Source organism: Lagopus leucura, unplaced genomic scaffold (assembly GCF_019238085.1).
Source record: "Lagopus leucura isolate 7727_CA_CO unplaced genomic scaffold, USGS_WTPT01 Super-Scaffold_100026, whole genome shotgun sequence".
NCBI classification, from domain to species: domain Eukaryota; kingdom Metazoa; phylum Chordata; class Aves; order Galliformes; family Phasianidae; genus Lagopus; species Lagopus leucura.
Window position 1 is genome coordinate 1,315,030 of NW_024962277.1, and position 17,577 is coordinate 1,332,606.

The 17,577-nt window shown below is 43.9% G+C and overlaps 1 long non-coding RNA gene across 1 annotated transcript; it reads left to right on the top strand.

Annotated features, from left to right (window-relative positions):
- Positions 1-71: 71 nt before the first annotated feature.
- On the top strand, positions 72-4,346 carry LOC122185009. The gene is made up of 3 exons (XR_006180694.1): positions 72-112; positions 894-1,038; positions 4,119-4,346. It is a non-coding gene; the product is annotated as an uncharacterized LOC122185009 (long non-coding RNA).
- The last annotated feature ends 13,231 nt before the right edge of the window (positions 4,347-17,577 follow it).

Genomic DNA, 17,577 nt, shown 5'->3' on the forward strand with positions numbered 1-17,577 from the left:
TGTTTTGTTTTTGTTTTGTTTTTGTTTTGTTTTTGTTTTGTTTTTGTCCTCTCTCTCTCCAAAACTAGGTTGTCATAGGGACCAAGGTGAGGAATGAGACAAAAGACTGAAGGTGTGTTTTGCTCTGTGGCTCATGTTGCATTTCACTCTTCTTGAGGAACGTACATTTGATCTGCTACTAACCTTAAACTGTGATAAATTCATTTCTATTACTGTTAACCATAATGGCTAGTATCTCAAGATGAAAAGGGTATTTTAAAATTGAGGTTCAGTTTAGCATCATCTAACATGTGAAATTTGACTGTTGTTCATTGTGGGAAGAGCAAGAAAACAATGTTGACAGTTATGGAAGTGTTGAAAGAAAATGTTGGATTTTAATCTATAGAGAGTTTTATCAAGTATTTTATGCAGTTAACTGCTTAATGTGGCTCAAATCTCCAGAAGCTGCATTCAAGAATCTAGTTATGAAAACTCTGGACTCTTTTTAGAACCAATCCAGTGTCAGGTCATAGGAGGGTGGGCAATGCTGCACTGATATGTCCAGAAATCTGATATAGGATTTATTTCATTTTCCTGTTTAGAAAAGTACACAATCCACTCGTCATAGATTTCCTTACACAGGGTAAGAAAGTATGATAGACATTCAGAACTCCAGTTCATCTCATCTTAATATGGACATTAGCATGAGTGCACGTGTCTCTTCTTGGCTGTAATTGGAGCCTGGGGTGCCAAGCTCAAATGGAAATGTCTGCCTTGCAGAAATCAGATCAAGCTAACTTCTTGTGTGCTATAGTTAAGGGTCATATTTTTGCTTCTCAAGAAAGTTCTTTTATGCTGATCCTACTCTGAATTGTTCAGCATTGTTCCAGATGAGTGTCTTTGTTTTTCTTCAGGACTTCCTTTCCATACCCATGAGCATTGTGCCTGTCTGGCTGCCTGCTGTGGACACCGGGTATCCTCATGACTGTTGTGGGTGCTGTTGCTTTTGGCACTCTCCCAGACCCTAAGGAAGAAGAGTTGTAATGGTTACCCAACCCAGTAAGCTGCAGAGCTGGGTAAAGAACTCAGCTTCTGATCTATAGACAGGGCTATCTCTGCACATCCAGCAAGGCAAGCTCATAGCTGGGTTGGGAGGAAGAAAATTCTTGCCAAGGGAGAAATGAGCTTTGAATTCTATCAGATGTGTAGAGTTGAGAAATGACAGTGTAACAGGCATTAGCTGTGGGTGAGGCATTAAATCACTGTCACTGAATTAAGCAAGAAACTCTTGTCTTTAAAAGAGTGTGTGCTCTTCTTCCTTGGAAAACGCATGCTGTGGGTTGAAGTGGAATGGTTCAAGGAGACAGTGTGAACAGCAAATTTTTTCCTTCCTTCAGCAGATCCCCATGTCCAGATCTGCCCCTCCATCCCTAAGCATAAGAAACCTTATTTGCCATGAAAGTTGCAGAGACTGTAAGAAGGTTATGCAAGAGCCCTGGGGATGGCTCGGGCAGAAGGCAAAGGAGCAGCTCAGTAGGTCTGTACACCTGTACATATTGAAATGAGCTCTGAGTCATAACCAGAGGGGCGGAAGGTGTCACAGGTTGTGCTACATGTGAGCAAATGTATATAATGATAAGTTTAGGTGGATGAAGGGGTACTGAGGTGTGTCATTCAAATGGGACACCAAGAGCTAGAGCTCTAGAGGCCAGTACTGATCAGACAGGAGGCGCACAAGGTAGTGGTATGAACCTTGTACCTGTCCTACCTGCTGTCCTACACAGTTTGTCCTCTGGCAGTTCTATATGCAATCACAACAACAACAAAATTGAGAAACAGAGAGCTGTGTCAGCATTTAAAAAAAAAAAAAAAAAAAAAAACCCCTCATTCTGCACAGGATGTTGGTTTCCCTTTATTGCCAGCTCCTCTGGATTCATATCAGGAAGTCTGGAAGCTGCACATCCCTAATGAAAAGCAGAATATATTCATTATTAAATTCAAAATGTTTAAATGCAATTTGTTGCTAACAGATTTCAAGGTCTGTTTGACTGATCCCCATGCAGCAAAACCACTGCAACACAAAAAATGATGAAGTGATTCCAACTGAGGCTGGTGCTACACGTGATTGTACCAGAACTTGCTCTGGTTTTGCTTTTTGTGCTCTACAAGGCTGCTGATTCACCCCGAGTATGAAAAGGCAATTTCTGCCCTCAGAAGGGTGGCTTCTTAATCTGTTCTTTCCTGCTGAGTTTAGCTGGAAGTTCATAGAAAATATTGTTTATATGCCTGGCAGTTGTTGGCATCTTTATCATCAGTCAGGCACTGAAGTAATAATAGATGAGTATTAATTTCAACTATTAAGAAAAAAAATTTTTAATCTCCTACGTGTCTGTTTGGGGCTCGGTGTTTGAGAACAGTGGTACTATGAGCCTTGTCATCATGTCCCCTATCTGTACCCAGCAATGTGTCAGGATTAGGCCCTGTTTCTCCTTCCAGAGTTTTACACGTGGAGACTCGAGTGCCTCTTACCAAGGATCATCAGACCTTCTCTTCCCAGACTTGCCCACGCACCGGGAAAAGTCTTTCATTTCATTCAGCAATCACTTGGAAACAAATCTCGAACTTCCAAACCGTGCCAGGAAACTTATCTTTCCCTCCAGGCTGTGGGTGCTCTTCAGGAATTCAAAGGAAAGTTTTGTTTACAAGACATTCCAATACCCCCCCTTTAAGAACTGCTGTAAAACGTGTCTGAAAATCAAATTGCTCAATTGAGAATGCAACGCACCTGAACTCTGGGAAAGTAAAATACAAAAGACAGTGAGCATTTACAGAGTGTGAGCAGACAACACAGTGGCAGGTGTAGAAAGGCAAGAAAAGTTCTCTTAATCCTGCAATCCAGAGACCAGACCTACAAAGTCTCTTTCCTTCCCTGTGTTTAAGTTCCTCTCAGGCAGCACTACTGACGAGATCTGTAGTGAGGGCCTGGCGGTACAGCTTGTCTGAAAGTGGGACTTCTGGGGAAAACATAACGGCAGTGCAATCTAGACAGGCAAGCCTAGAGAGCACCAGCAGACAGCTTCAATATCCCCCTGTCTCTGCTCACTGGAAAGCTTTATTCATGAAATGCCTCTTATTTTAAACTAAAGCAGTGCCTATTATCTGGTCTCCAGACATCTCAGAACAATGTTTTTCAACAAAGCTGTAATCAAGAGCTCTGTACTTCTGCAGGCCTCGTAGCTCTCTCTATTGCTGGAAAATTGGGGGTTGCTTTTTAAGTTGCTGACTGGAAACAGGGGATGCATTTCCACTTATCCCAGCAGGAACACTTTAGGCCCAAACGACGTTAGAAGTAATACTCTGAGGCACCTTAAATTTTGAATCCGTCTTCCATTTATTCATCATGAAAATTATTCTCTTGTTAAACTGGAGAAGTCAATTTGTCTGGTAAATATATGGATGGAACCATCACAGCCTTCACAGAGGAAAGGATTAGTGTGGACTGGAGGAGTGATGCCTCCAGTGATACCAGACTTCGAATGACCACATCAGGATGGCACCGAGCCGGGGACAACTCACTGTGCTGCTGACCGGCTGGGTTTATGTAGCTGCCTGGGCTCTGTGCCACCGCACTGCAGTGAGGTGGGTGCTGGTCAGCTTGGCTGTGCTGAATAAACACACACCAGCTGGGCTGTGTACACCTGCAGCCCCGTTCTCCTTCCACCAGCCACTTGCTCTGATAGGAGTGAAGAAACATGTCGTTTTCCTTCCCGTGTTGTTAGTGTTTGTCAGTAGATTTGAAAACGAAAGGAGGCTGTAGCGATGTGAAGGTTGGATTCCTTTGCCATATGATAGCAATAGGATGAGAGATAGTGGTCTTAAGTTGCTCCAGGGTAGGTCCAGGTTGGATGTTAGGAAAAACTTCTCAAAAATAGTGGTGAAGCATTGGAGCAAGCTGCCCAGGGAGTGATGGAATCGCCATCCTTGGGAGTGTTTGAGGAAAGGTCAGTTCTAGATTGTGTGTCTCTCACTGTCACAGGCATGGGTTGATGGTTGGACTAGATGATCATTGTCAACATTTCCAACCTTATCAATTCTGTGATTCTGTGCAAATTACCCATCTTCCCATTTATGTTTTGCAGAGCAGTTTGAGCTTCATGGAAACAAAAAATATCAGGAAAAGAAATACCTCCCGCTCCTTCTACAACTTCTCAGCATCCAAGGGAACGCTCAGGAGATACCATCCAATGGCCTAGGGCACTAAGGGAGGGCTAATGGCTGGGCTTCCCTCACTGCTCTTGAAACAAAGGAAGCAAACCCAGGTGGCTAATGCTTCAGTCTCAGGGTTCACTTTGTGATGTCTGCATGAGATGGGCTGTTAGGGTAGAGTTAACCAGGGATCAAGAGAAAAAAGCCAGTTCACTTGTGACTCCCTTTCATCAACAAAAGGAGTGTGTGTTTTTTTTTTTTTTCTTAAATTTTATATTTTCAAAAGAAATTCAAACCTTGGAATATGATAGCCACAAGCAGAGATATTTAGTATTAATTATGCCGTTATGTTGTCACATACAATTTGGACTTCAACCACTTCATAGTCTCACTGTTTCTGTAAGTAAGATCTCCTTCTTTGAGGGTTTCCACCTCAGGAGGACAGGTAGAAGTGCTGCCAGGAGTTTCTGCTGTGCCCCACCACAAAGGAGACACGAATTTGAGGCACTCAGGGCCACAGTAGGGAAACAGAATGAGAAATGCTCTGTCAAAATCCCCTGTGTGGCAGCATTTCCAAATTAAAGTATTTTAATAGAGACAAACACATACTCACGGGGGATTGGATCCTTTTATTTTTGGCTGAAATATTTAGGGTTGCAGTCAAAATGTTTTCATTTTTTAATATTTGTTTTTCTGAGGGATAATTGAAGTTTTTGCTGCGAAGCAGATACTTCACACAATAAACATGTCTTCAAAAAAAAGAAATTAGAGGGAAGACTTTCAACCATCTGTCTGGCTGAAGGATTATTGAAGAGGGAATACCAGGAGTTTATGTAGTTTTTTGTTTTTTTTTTTTCAACTCTTTTAAGATCCATTAAAAAGCAGAGGCTTTGGCTCATGTGAGAAAAGGTGTTTCCCTTTCACAGGAATGGAAACAAAGCAGCAGGGTCATGTGAAATGCCAGAGTCAAAGGAAAGCAGTTCTAAACTAACAATGAAAAACGTCAGTATATCGTTCTGGTGTGCTTTCCCGTAGGGTATTGCTGACTCTCCTTGAAAAGAGAAAGGACTGTGCTACCCCACTGCTGTGGAATAACACTGTTATCCATCATCACCTTCATTGAAATAAGCAGGACTATTTGTGCAGTGGGCTGCAAGCATCAGCATCCACATCTGGTCTGAACAGTTCCATAGAAATTCTCCTACACGGTGGAGCCATGGGTTGGTTCAGGTGCGCGTGTGAAGAACAAATAGCAGCAACTGGTGGTTTCTGCCCGTGGCCAGCAGCCAAGGCGTTGATTACCATCAGGCAAGTGAAGGATCAGCTCATCAGGGGCTTGTTTCTCTGTACTGCTAAGGAGCTTAGTGCAATAGAGGTTAGCTTGATTCCAGGCACAACAGCCAAACAGGCAATGTGGACTCCTCCTCTCCTTTTCTCCTGGCCACCCCCTCTTTTAGCATAAATCTTAGCTCTGGACCCAGAGGCAGTCGATGAAATACAGTGGACCCTCATCCCCTCTCTCTGTCAGGCTGCTTTCTGTGGTTTAGCCCTTCCAAAAAATGAGAAGAGGAGGGGAGAATCTCCAAACATTTTCTATTTCAGAACAGATTTCATCTTCCATAGAAAGTAATACTGCCTCCAGCCATGTGTAACTTATTTTTTATCCAACGGAGTATATGGGCTTATAACTAGATCCTGATAGGAACCCGGGTTTAAAACATTATTCACAGCAGGTTATTTGATCTTTATTTGCTGAATGCACTCAGCTGAATCCCTATCTCCAAACAATATGAGAAATAAAATGCCGGGCATGCTTCATTGGCCAGCCAGCTCATCTTGATTTGCAGAGACGACTACATTCCTCTCAGCAGTTTCAGAAACATACCATATCCTAGGTACTAAGATGGAGTTTTTCCTTCCTCTTTTCCCACCTGAACACTTATCCCTTCTTGCTTTTCTCCCTTCCCCATTTAGGAGCTTTAAAAAACACTTCAGCCCAGCCCTTTTCTTTCCTTTTACCAGGGCTTTTGGGAAATTGTGCTTCCTTCTGCATAGGCTGAGATGCGCATTCTAAACTACTTACCATCTGTGCTGGTGCAGAAGGTCAGATGATGAGAACCTGCTTGGTAAGGCAGAGGACTTTGTGGTCACCCCAGGAAAAGTGGGTTGGAGGAGATTCTGAGATCCCAGCAAAATGATTGCTACTTCATTTAATTAATATCGTCATAGGATCATTTGAGTTGGAAGTGGCTCTTAAAGGTCATCTGGTCCAACTCCCCTGCAATGAACAGGGACACCTACAGCTCTATCAGGTGCTCAGAGCCCATCCAGCCTGACTTTGGCTGTCTCCAGGGATGGGGCACCACCATATCCATAACATAGCTGATGTGACGTATGTTAAGGCTGACCCTGTTTTAACCACATCAGCTTTGCAGAAGCTTCTCGACAAACCAAGTAAAAAGTGAACTTGGACATCACTTTCTTTCAAGAAATCCCCCAATGAGTATGAATTGAATTCATTGCTAGGCAGGACAGGGAAGGCTTTGGCTGTCCTAAAAGAGAAACTAGAGATGCTCAGGGAGAGAAGCTGAGCTGCACATAAGGAGGTCAGGTTCTTCATTCCCTTTGACTTTTGATGAGATATGCCTTTGAAAACCCTCCCTCTGATATCCTGAGATAAAAGTCTCCGGCTTCCAAACCAGAGCCCAAGCACAAAATATACTTCAGAAACTCCAGTGTGGAGGGTCCTGCCGTGGCAGGGCTTTGGGGATGGTATGCAAGTCCTTGGCAGACGTTGCTGCAGTGGGACTGTGTCATGAAACTGGCCAGCTTTTTGCACCATTTATCGCAGATACAGCAGGCCAGAGCTGCTTTTCACATGAATGCCAATAGCTCTTCTCTTCCCTCCCCCTGGATGCATTTCAAAGCCCATCAGACCATTAGAACTAGCTCCTCCTGCTTCCCTTTCAAGGCATGTCATGAGGCCATCTTGCTTGCGGGCAATGCGTAGTTTATGTTCATTTTCCCTGGATGAGCACAGAGCAGTGTCACTGACCCAGCTGAACGTTCCTGCACATAAACACATATTAAAACCACCCCCCGTTGTCATTAACTGACTTGCTGTACTGTTTGCAGTGTGGCAGATTTGGCCCTGTCCTTCTTCACGTATAGCTCAGGACTGTCAACAAACCTGGACTGAGGCAGCAGTGACCATGATGGCTCTATGGTCAGAGGGCAACCATTTAGAGCATGCGTAGTTCAGAAGGGAGGGAGGGGGAGATTCGGGGAGGCAAGGATTGGATGCCTCACTTTTATTTCTCAGTAATTAACCCTGGAAAAGAAAAAAAAAAAAAAAAGGAAATACTAACGAAACAGCCCGGGATGCAGCTTTGCATGGATGGATTAGAGTCACAGTTGGCCTATCCCCTTGGGAACACTGCTCTGCTATTAATAAATAGATAAACAAGCCTTTTTATTTATTTATTTTCCCCTCTCTCTCCTTTTCCTTTGATTTCTCTTCTGCTTCAGGGAGTGCTGCTCCCATCCTGCTGCCAGCTCTGCAGAGGCAGTGTTTGCAAAGGCAACGTGTGCAAGTGGCTGTTCAAGGAAAGGCAAAAATCAAGGGTGGAAAGAGTGAGGGGGAAAAAAAAGGCAAAAAATGATCTTAGCCATTTCTAGCAATTTGATCTCAGGACTGGCAGAAGCAATGTCCTTCATTCACTCCTCTTGCACTGCAGGTCTGGTTCCCGTGGGCTTTCCCTGACTCTCTGAGGCCATCCCATCCTTGTCTATCCCTCACCACTCCTGGGGCAGCTGTCTGGAGCCCCCTTGCTGAGCTGGAGACAGCTTCTGGCTTTATGGGGTCCGCTTGGGATTAGAGGCTGTCAGGCAGAGCAGGTGGGGAAGAGTCATGCACTGAGGAAAAGCTAATTGCCTGCGTTCACACGAGGTGATGTTTGTATCTAAAGCATCAGCAGAGTGCAATGGATCTCCATGATTCAAGAGAACACAGAGTGGTGTCAATCAGTGTCAAGTTACTTGCTTTGGAGGAGATTTTGCCAGTTTTGTGGGCAGGAGTGGGAACTGATTGAGCTGCAGCTGCAGTAGTTCTAAATACCTGAAAAATATTTCACAAAGCTCCTAAATTAATGGTGAAAAGTATTTGCCAGGCTGCTTTGCTTGATCCTTTGAACAGGGGAAAAACGTGGACTAAATGGGAGAGCAAACACAGAACTGATGTCAGGCTGCGTGTGCTCCTTGTGTACGTGTTCTGGTGATCATTTCAGCAGTGCCTCTGGCCTTCACCTGAGAGATTTGGCTTCTGAAGGGACAGAAATGATTTGGAGATGGTCAGAGCTTGATGATACTGCTTATTTCTCCAGAGATGTGCAGACTTTGAGCAGTGTGCAACGGCTGTCGGCACAGACGTACTCCTGGTATGGATTGTCCCCCTCTCTGTGTGTCCCTTTTGGGAGCCATGGACACAGCACACCCACTCCAATCACTGAATGGCAGAGATGATCCCTGCACAGATACTAGACCAAGGGCTGCTTCATTGGTAACCTTCTGTCTCCTGAGCCATCCCTCCAGTCTTTCTATCTGCACTGCATTGTACTTTTTTAAACAGGTTGGAAATAAAAGTACATTCTGCTTTTTGTTCTCAGCAGAAGGGAGAGCAGCAGTGGACACTGCTGCTGAGGTGTTAATGGTGACATTATCTAGAAAGGGGCAGCCAAAACAGGATGTGTAAAACCCCACCCATGCTGCCCTTTAATTTGCTGTTACACGGAGTGGAAGATTTGAAAGCATATTTCTGGGTAATTAATTCAAAGAGTGATTTCTAATGGCTAACGTTGTCAGTTTTGACTGTAAGGGAGGTCTGGGGCTGGAGCAGGCAGTGAAGGGGAAGGAAAATGCTTGGAGGTCACCGGCAGATGTTAAAATATTTTGACAACCCACATCCAAGAGGCTAACTTAGTGAAATGCTTTGGCCAGCACCTTCCAGGAGGTCTGAAACTGAATCAATTTGTTTTTCTCCTGTATAGCATACATGGCTTGGACACTGGCTTGTCCATAAATCACCATTCTCCATCTGGGCAGCAGCACCATCAATCACTTCCTGCACCCACCACCCTGCTCTCTGTGCCACTGCAGAACCACCGATAAGAGGGATTTAGAGTCTCTTGAATTTAACTCCCAAATTTTCCGTGACACGTAGGGTAAGCTCTGCCTTCATCTCCACTGATTATTAAAGTCAGTGCGACAAAGGTCCTGCACCTGTGTATGGAAATATACCTGATCTGTGGTGCTGGGGAAATGAAATTAGGAAGCTCTATTCATGGTATTATTATCTCCGGCTGCTTGGAAGGATTTAATCAAACTGCTGCAGCTTGCTGATGAGGATGTCCGCAGCTTGCGAGTTTGGTTCCCCTGCACTTCATCTCTCTGTGGCATTTACTAAAACCCTCCATCCTACCCCAGCGGGCTTGGAGTCAAATACAGCATTTGCAAAGGATTTGCTGGGGACCATTCTGCCGAGGTTTTTCAAAAGAGTTGGTCAGGAAGCTGGAGAGGCACAGCTCCTGGCAGTCGTGCTCACTGGCTTTCACTGCCTTTTTTGTGCTTCAGAGAACACTCGGGATAAACAGACAGGGAAAGAAAACTTGTGAATGCAGAAAATAACTGGGAGAATATTTGATTCAAGTTTGATTTCTGAAACAAGGTTTGGGTCAAGACTTACTCTTTTTGATTTCCTTTGCTTGTGTTCAGATATGGATTCACCATTTCAACCCTTCTGCAGTTCCTACGCTTATTGTAACAGGGTGTATTGGTAAATTGGAAAGCACATCCCTCATTTTCTGTCCTACACTTCTGTCATGCATGGAGAAATCTATTATTTTTCCACCCCGGCCTGCGGTGGCTGCACTTCAAGGTGGGTGAAGGCACCCCATGTGCCTGTACCACTTGCAGATGCACACACGAGGTTGATTGGACCAAAGCTGGCAGATTTCCACTCCAATTAACCACATCCATTTTGTTCAGCTCTCTAAAAAGCGGAAAAGAAAGACGTCTGTATGCAGGCATGGACATACACAGCATTACTGGTGCCAATATGCCTAGTGCAGACCAACACAAAACCTGGAGCAGACTTTCACCAGCCTGGGTCTCCTACAGTTTACCTTGTTGCCAGGCTTATGGCTGTCTGTTGGAAGTTGGTGTACCGCTGGAGGTGCTGTACAGCACTAGAGATGTGCAAATCCATCCACAAAACAGATGTACCTTTCCTTTGTATGCAAACTCTGTCACTCCATATGTTAATTAGATAAATGCTTGCCCTGTTGGCTGATCAGCTGTATTTGGGCACGCACCTGGACTTACTGCAGGGCTAAGTTAAGCATAAGTCTCCAGAGTCCAAAAGTTCTGATCGTGTCAATTATATATATACATTCTTTACAGTTCTCTAAAGCTCCCTATCCAGTAAGGAAGAAAGCTGTGTGCTGGCAGTCTGTCTATCTGAACACATTTTTCATTACCAATGTGGCAGGATGGGAAGTGAACAGCAGCATCTACATACATATGCAATTAAACCATTCCTTACACAATAGCCACTTGCAGTTACCCCTGTAAAATCCATAGCCAACGCTCTCAGATCAGCAGCAGTCGTCAGTCCCTCTTTGCAATCAGTAAATAGACTCTCCCTCTGGCCCCAGATGAAGGATGCAGGCAGCAGCAGGCAGACGTAGCCCTTGTGCTCCCCTCTGAGCAGCTGCCAAAAAATCCTCTCTGCCCTCGTGTGATCATAATGGAAGGGACGGCTCTGCTGGGGTGTGCCGGCGCGTTCTGCCTCACTGCCCAGCACGGGATGCTCTCCCTTCACGCTCCGCTGCCTTGGAGCTGCACACAGGAGTTGCCTCCAGCAGCCCTTGCCAGCCCCTGGATATTTTGGACATTGAGTGCTGCATGAACAATAGGACCGCAGCTCTTGGCCAGGAGTCGAGGCCAAGCAAAGAGCTCCCGGACTGTGACCAGTAAAAAAGAGAGATTTCCTTTAAGTGCTGTATTGTGAAGGGGAGTTGGGTGGCTGGGAAGGGCTTCTCTCTCTCTCTCCCTTTTTGTTCTTGTCCAGGAGCAATCTTTGCTTGCTGAAGGAGTGTGAAAGCACCAAGTGTCCATTAAGGCTGTAAGATACACCCAGGACTTCAGTGCTAACTCACATTAAAGCTCTCCATGGCAATGGTGTGAATGTGTGTAACATCAAGCAGAAGCAGAGAGCTCATGGGATCAGAGAGGATTGTAGTGGTCAGGGGAAGTAGGACAAAGAGGGCAGCTTTCATTCATTCCAGCCCCAAATATCTCTGTGGTTCTACCTTGCTCTGCAAAAGTCTCCCAGGTTCACTTGTTCCTCTGAGATTTCTTTCATCCTACTTAGCAAGCTCACAGCTGCAGCTGCTGAAAGGTCTGAGCTGCATTAAAGCTTGCAGCTGGAGAGCAGATCTCCTACAAATGGGGGTGTGAGGGGAAGCCCCGACTGAAGGAACCAGACCTGGGTGGGGGTGATCCTACAAGGAGCTGTAGTCCCAGCTCCTGCCATGCTGAGAACCCAGGAGAAGGGGATCCCAGCTGCTTGCGGGTGGGTAGGTAAAAGCACAAAACTGCAGCACTGCTATTAGCTCCAATGCCTTTAGAAATAACCCTTTATCCCAGTATCTGGGAGAGCAACCCTCCTCGCTTGTTAATGTGCTTGCTTAAAACTGATGCCCTTAAACTTCTGCCAGTGCTGAAGTTAATGTATTGCCCTTTGCCATCTCAAGCAAAGCTGTGCTGGGCTGATTCATGTCAAGACTGTATAATCAGAGATAGGGGAAAACTTGGAAAGTGGCTTTTAGGAGGTACCTCCTGGGTTGAGAGCAACTGCTTTTTATGTTTGAAAAACAGTGTTTTTCTGTGAAGAAAGAAAAAGTTACGTCTGCAAAACTTCTACAACTTAAAAATGACTTCAGGCTCTCTGTGAAATCCCCATACTCTCACTCACAAAGGACAAAATACCCTATGTCTGTCCAGAGTGAACAAGGGAAAGAGGGAGGAAAAGCATTCTCCACCAGAACAGCATACAGATGCTTAAGGAAGAGCTAGCATTTTTCTTCAGATGGAGGATGGATAAAATGCTAGCGTCAAGCTGGGATCCCAAGAACAGTTCCAAACCTATGATTAGGATGACTAATTTTGCTTTCTCATAATACACACCTCCACCCTTTGCCCTGATAAGGATATCAGCCAGTGCTTGTCAGACTAGTGGTGAGCCAGATGGGAGCAGATGCAGCTGAGGCGCTCATAGCCTTGTCCAGATCTTGAGGTGATGTTGACAGACACTGGAAATGAGGTGGACAAGATCTGCTTATGCTAACATAGTATCAAGAGTGGTAGAGGATAATGAGCAACCTGATTTAGTGGGCATGGTTTGATGGTTGGACATGATAACCTTAGTGGTCTTTTCCAACCCTAATGATTCTATGGCAACTACTACCTGCATGGGAGAGTCATGCTGCAGACAATGCAGCAGAGGACTGCTCTTTTGGGAATGGATAAATGGGCAGTGAGGATTCTGGAACGGCCTCACCAGAGACTGAGAAATGGTAAAACAGGAGAGCACAGGCTGGCATTGTGCCTCACTGGCAAAGCTCACTGGCGTGCTGGGGAATGGAGAAGCAGAGAATGATTTTGGCCAGGATTCAGCATGCACTAGAAGTGGTGTGCATGTGTGAGGGCTGGATAACCGAGGTTTGGCAGGTGTGGGAATAAAAAGCAGTTTCTCTGTTCTCTTGCAAAACCCAAAATTTCTTGGGGAGAAAAATAAGCATGAGGCAAATAATTGGAAGAAGAAGGACTCTGGTCCCTGGAGAGGGGGAAAAGATCTTTTGGGGTATAACTTAGTGTGCTGCCTTTCAGGTGAAACAAACAATGTGGAACATTTGACCCTCATTTCTTTAAAAAAGATCTTTTTGAAGATTCATTTTCTAAATGGAAAATGCCATTTTGAAACAATCAAAAAATCCTTTAGAAAGTACTTAATAGCAAAACACTGTAACGTTTCCAAATATTTATTTCCCTTTGAAGGTGTTGCAATGCCGTGTGCCACACTTCCCTACAGCTTTGCCCCGCTCTTTTTATTCAGACTAAATCATTTTCTCAATGTAACCTTAGAAGTTTTAGTTCCCTTGAAGTTCTTCTTTTTGGGATGAATCTACAATTTTCTGAAAGTATCATTTCAGTTTTACTTCAGACTGAAGTAAATTAGCAGAGCCGTTTTGGAGAAGGAAATACTCCGTTTAGTTCCTGCTGTTAGAACTGCTGATGGCCTCCATTAACAAAACATCACTTTCATAAGACAGGGGCTCATCTGAAAGCACATAGAAGACCTGAAAACAGAGCTGAGGAATGATAAAAGAAAAAAAAAAAAAAAAAGGGCATAAAAAGGCTACTTACATTTATGGGATTTTTTTAAATAGCATTTAGATGGAAAACTGATTCCCCATTTTTGTCTCTGCTGGTATTTTTTTCCCAGACTATCTGAAATTTTGGGAGTTAAGGGGAGAAAAAAAAATCTTGTATTGCACCATATATGCCAGAAGAAATGCAATACAATCTGATTTCACTTCTTTCTCACACGCCTGAATGTGCTCATTTTTGCTTACAAAAGGAAAGACACAAAAGAATTGTAAGAAAAGGAATCAGATGGTGCCGCCCGATACTGTTTCACAGCTAAAACGTGAAAACAAGCCCAGCTTCTTCTGCAGGCACTCAGGTCTCAAAAAAAGGGTTATTATTCTTTTTAAAGGGAATTCTCTTAAAGGGAAATTGCTCCAAATTCAATGAAAAGCACCATTTATTACAACTAAGCAGCGCAGTTGCCTCCTGTGGCTGATGCAAGGAACGTGCTTGTCCTTTTAGCAGCATGAGTACCCAGATTTGCTCTCCAGGTCTCCTAACACTGCTACATACCTTGCAGACAGACCCTAAAGGGGGATCTGCTCCCTGGGGCCTCACTCTTCATTTTCCTCCTCCTCTGGCCATGGACAGCATTGAGACACCTCAAGGTCCCACACCTACTGGGATCATCACTCCTTTTGCCAGTCCTGGGCTCTTCACAGGTTCACACTGGAGCTTGAGACCCAGATCAAGGTCAACAGAGCAAAATAGCCCACTGTGCACTGCACAGGCTTTGCTGGTAACTACGTGGCTCTCGGAAGTCTCAGCAATGAGGAAATCAAAGGGTGTTTCGTGCCTTGCAATCGTTGCATAAATGTAAACAATTTTACCTCCTCCTGTGTCTGAGTTTCTGGATGTTTGACACAGTGCATAAGCACAAATAGATTCACTCCTCCCTCTCCAGGGCTATAACTCCTCACAGTAGATGAGTTTCAAAGGAGCAAATCCCTCAAACACACTTTGACGAAGCGAACTTTCCTCTTCCTCTTTTGCTATTCCCACCTTCGACTCCAGAATTCAGAGGCTTTTTACTATGTTTGGGTCAGGGTGAAGGTTAGGAGAATCCGTGGTCCTGATATTCCTACTGTGAATGCTTTATGCCTTTCTTGTATGCCTGCAAAGTAACATACTATCACCAAGGACTGGGAAATGATTGTAGTTTTTAAGCTCTTCCTCGGCAAATGGCCATTTGCAGCACTGTCTGTCTGCCACACTGGAAAAACCCACAGCAGTGCCCCACAACCAAACAAATGCCAGCCACACAACCTAGTTCAGCCTGAAATCGCGACTTGCTGCATCAGCATCCATTTGCTTTATAAACCTGGGCAAGTTATACAGCTCATCTGAGAAATAGGAAGCATCTGAATGGTTATTCTTAGGCTCTTTGAAAGCTCCAAATGAAAACTTGTTCAGGAGAACATCCCAGTGTGTGAGGCTTTATTAGCTTGTGGTTTTCTGAATAATTTGAATTACCACTGCTGAAGCACTCTGCCCACTGCCTCACTGTGCTCATATCCGCTGTTTGGTCTCCATAAACATTCAGCAAGCACCGATGAATGTCAGTGGTAGCCATTTTCTTCTGCATGGAGGAATTCAATAGCACTCCTTTGCTTCATCTGTTGCATGGCAACAAAGTGTAATGGAATATTGGTGGGAAGGTTCAGTCTCTACTGCCATACCACCAATATCTGCCTCTGACACTGTGGGCCAATGTAATGAAATGGGAGGCATTACTTTTGGAGCAGCCCTCATGAGAAGATTAAGAAGCCTAGAGTAGTAAGAAATATGTCCTAAAACATTCAGCTATGAATTCTAACTAAATAGGAACATCTACAAAGGACTGAGAACTGGAAAATAAGCTTTGCAATACTGGCGTCCCAAAGCAGAAAGGGATTCCTCCTAGAGGAAGAGGCAGAACTACTTTCACCCATCCTACCAACAGTCTGAACTCCTGCCTCTTTCACCACTTGTAGCAGAGCCTGGCAGCTCACTAAACGCACGTGAGAGCATCCCAGCAGTTCTTAACTCTTTCTCCTCTGCTCTTTAGTTCCCACAGAGCAGAAGGAAAACAGGATAAAGACAAATAAGTGGAGTTCCTTGAACCTGGTGGGTAAAAAGTACCTTCAGGAGTAGTAAATAGCCATATCGAAGCAGGAACTCTTGAAAACACAGATCAGGGGAAAATGTTGCCCTAAAGTTCAGGAGGGCGAGAGTTACACCAGCAATTTGTAGAATATTTTGCTGCCCAGATGGTGCCTTGAACATAAACTGTCAAAGTCATTACTCTGACTTTATTATCAGGGTTATGTTTTCTTTATTCTTTTTAATATTCCATATGCTGGTCATATAATACATTTCTTTGTATTCTTCTCCTCTTTTATTCTCTTTGTTTGCTCCATTCATGACTTATCACCTTCTGGTGGCAATTTAATTATTGGATCTATATTATTAGTATCTTTTTTTTTTTTTTTTTTTGTTAGAATATAATAAAAAATTTCAGTACAAAACACTGCAAGTAATTCAATTTCCATCAGTGAGGAGGGAAGTTAGATGCATTCAATGAAAGAAAGGAGAAAACCTGACTATAACATTTTTAATAATAATATAATAACACGTCGTACTTTTTAGCATCTTCCATTTGGAGAATCTTGCAGCTTCATAATCATTAATATTGCTTAACTTTTCCATTGCAGTTTTCATCTGTCATTTTCGCAGCATCTTCTGAAATTAAATCAGTATTAGCCTTTCTGTTCTGCACCCAGGGTAAAAATGTGGATGTGAACACTGCCAGCCAAGATTACTTCTTGGGTGAGATTCCAGCTGTCCTGGAGTTCCAGACAAGTTCTTTCCATTAGATCCCGCTGTCACCTGATACAAACTGGCATTGATAGCAGGTTGCAGATTTGAGACAAAAACACTGAAGTGGTTCTGCAATTTGCCTGAGTTCCTGGAACTGATGGGCAGGGGCACGGATGCTCTGGATGCTGGAAACTGATGCAAAAGATTGCTCAAATAAACCCACAGAAGCAAAATCCCTGAAGAGTCACTAAGTAAGGAGTTGCCATCTTGGACTCAGAAGCTCCCTGACCTACAAATAATTTGGTGCAGTGTTTGAAGGAAGGTGGTTATGATGGCTCAATCCTCTTCCCAGGGCATTAGCACCAGAGATGACATACTGGTCTGGAGGTGATTTGCAGCCTCACTGGCAAGTCAACCTGCAGAGAAGGGGGTCATCTTCTGACCCAGCAGGACCATGCCCTGCATGACTTGGAGCCTACATCTCACTGCCTCATGGGAGAAGCACTTTATCCAGGGCAAGACCTCTCTTTTGCAGGCAGATCCCTGTGTCTGTGTGGTGCAAGGATCCCCTAGATTGGGTCTATGGACTTAGATTCTAAGCAGGATGCAATAGATTTTGCTATGCATTCATTTCAATTTCTTTACTCTGTGATATGATGGAAAAATTACACAAGAATTAGTTTTCAAGAAATAGTGTATATGGTACTTCAAACTGGCATTTTTTTGTCAACTTAATTTCTTTCTCAAATAAGTAGGTTCTTGCTTTTTCTATCCATAAAGACAGTTTTGCTTCTGAGACTCCAAACTCAGCACTCTGAATGACAGAAGATGTTATTTTCTGATCACTGGAGTGTTTAGAGAAAGAGCTTTCCTTATTTTCCTTCTTTTTTAAATACCAGCCAGTTTTCTTTTCTGTAGATCAAAGCTTTCATGACTTTTTTGTATGTTTGTTTATTTGCTTGTGCAGTTGTTTCTCAGGGTCAGAAATGATTTAGAATGCAAAGGAGAAAAAGAAATCACCATTTTTTTCCCTTTGGCTTTTTAAATGAAATTACTATAAACATTTTCAAGCCCAAAAGTAGCACACAAACTCGAAACACCCACAAA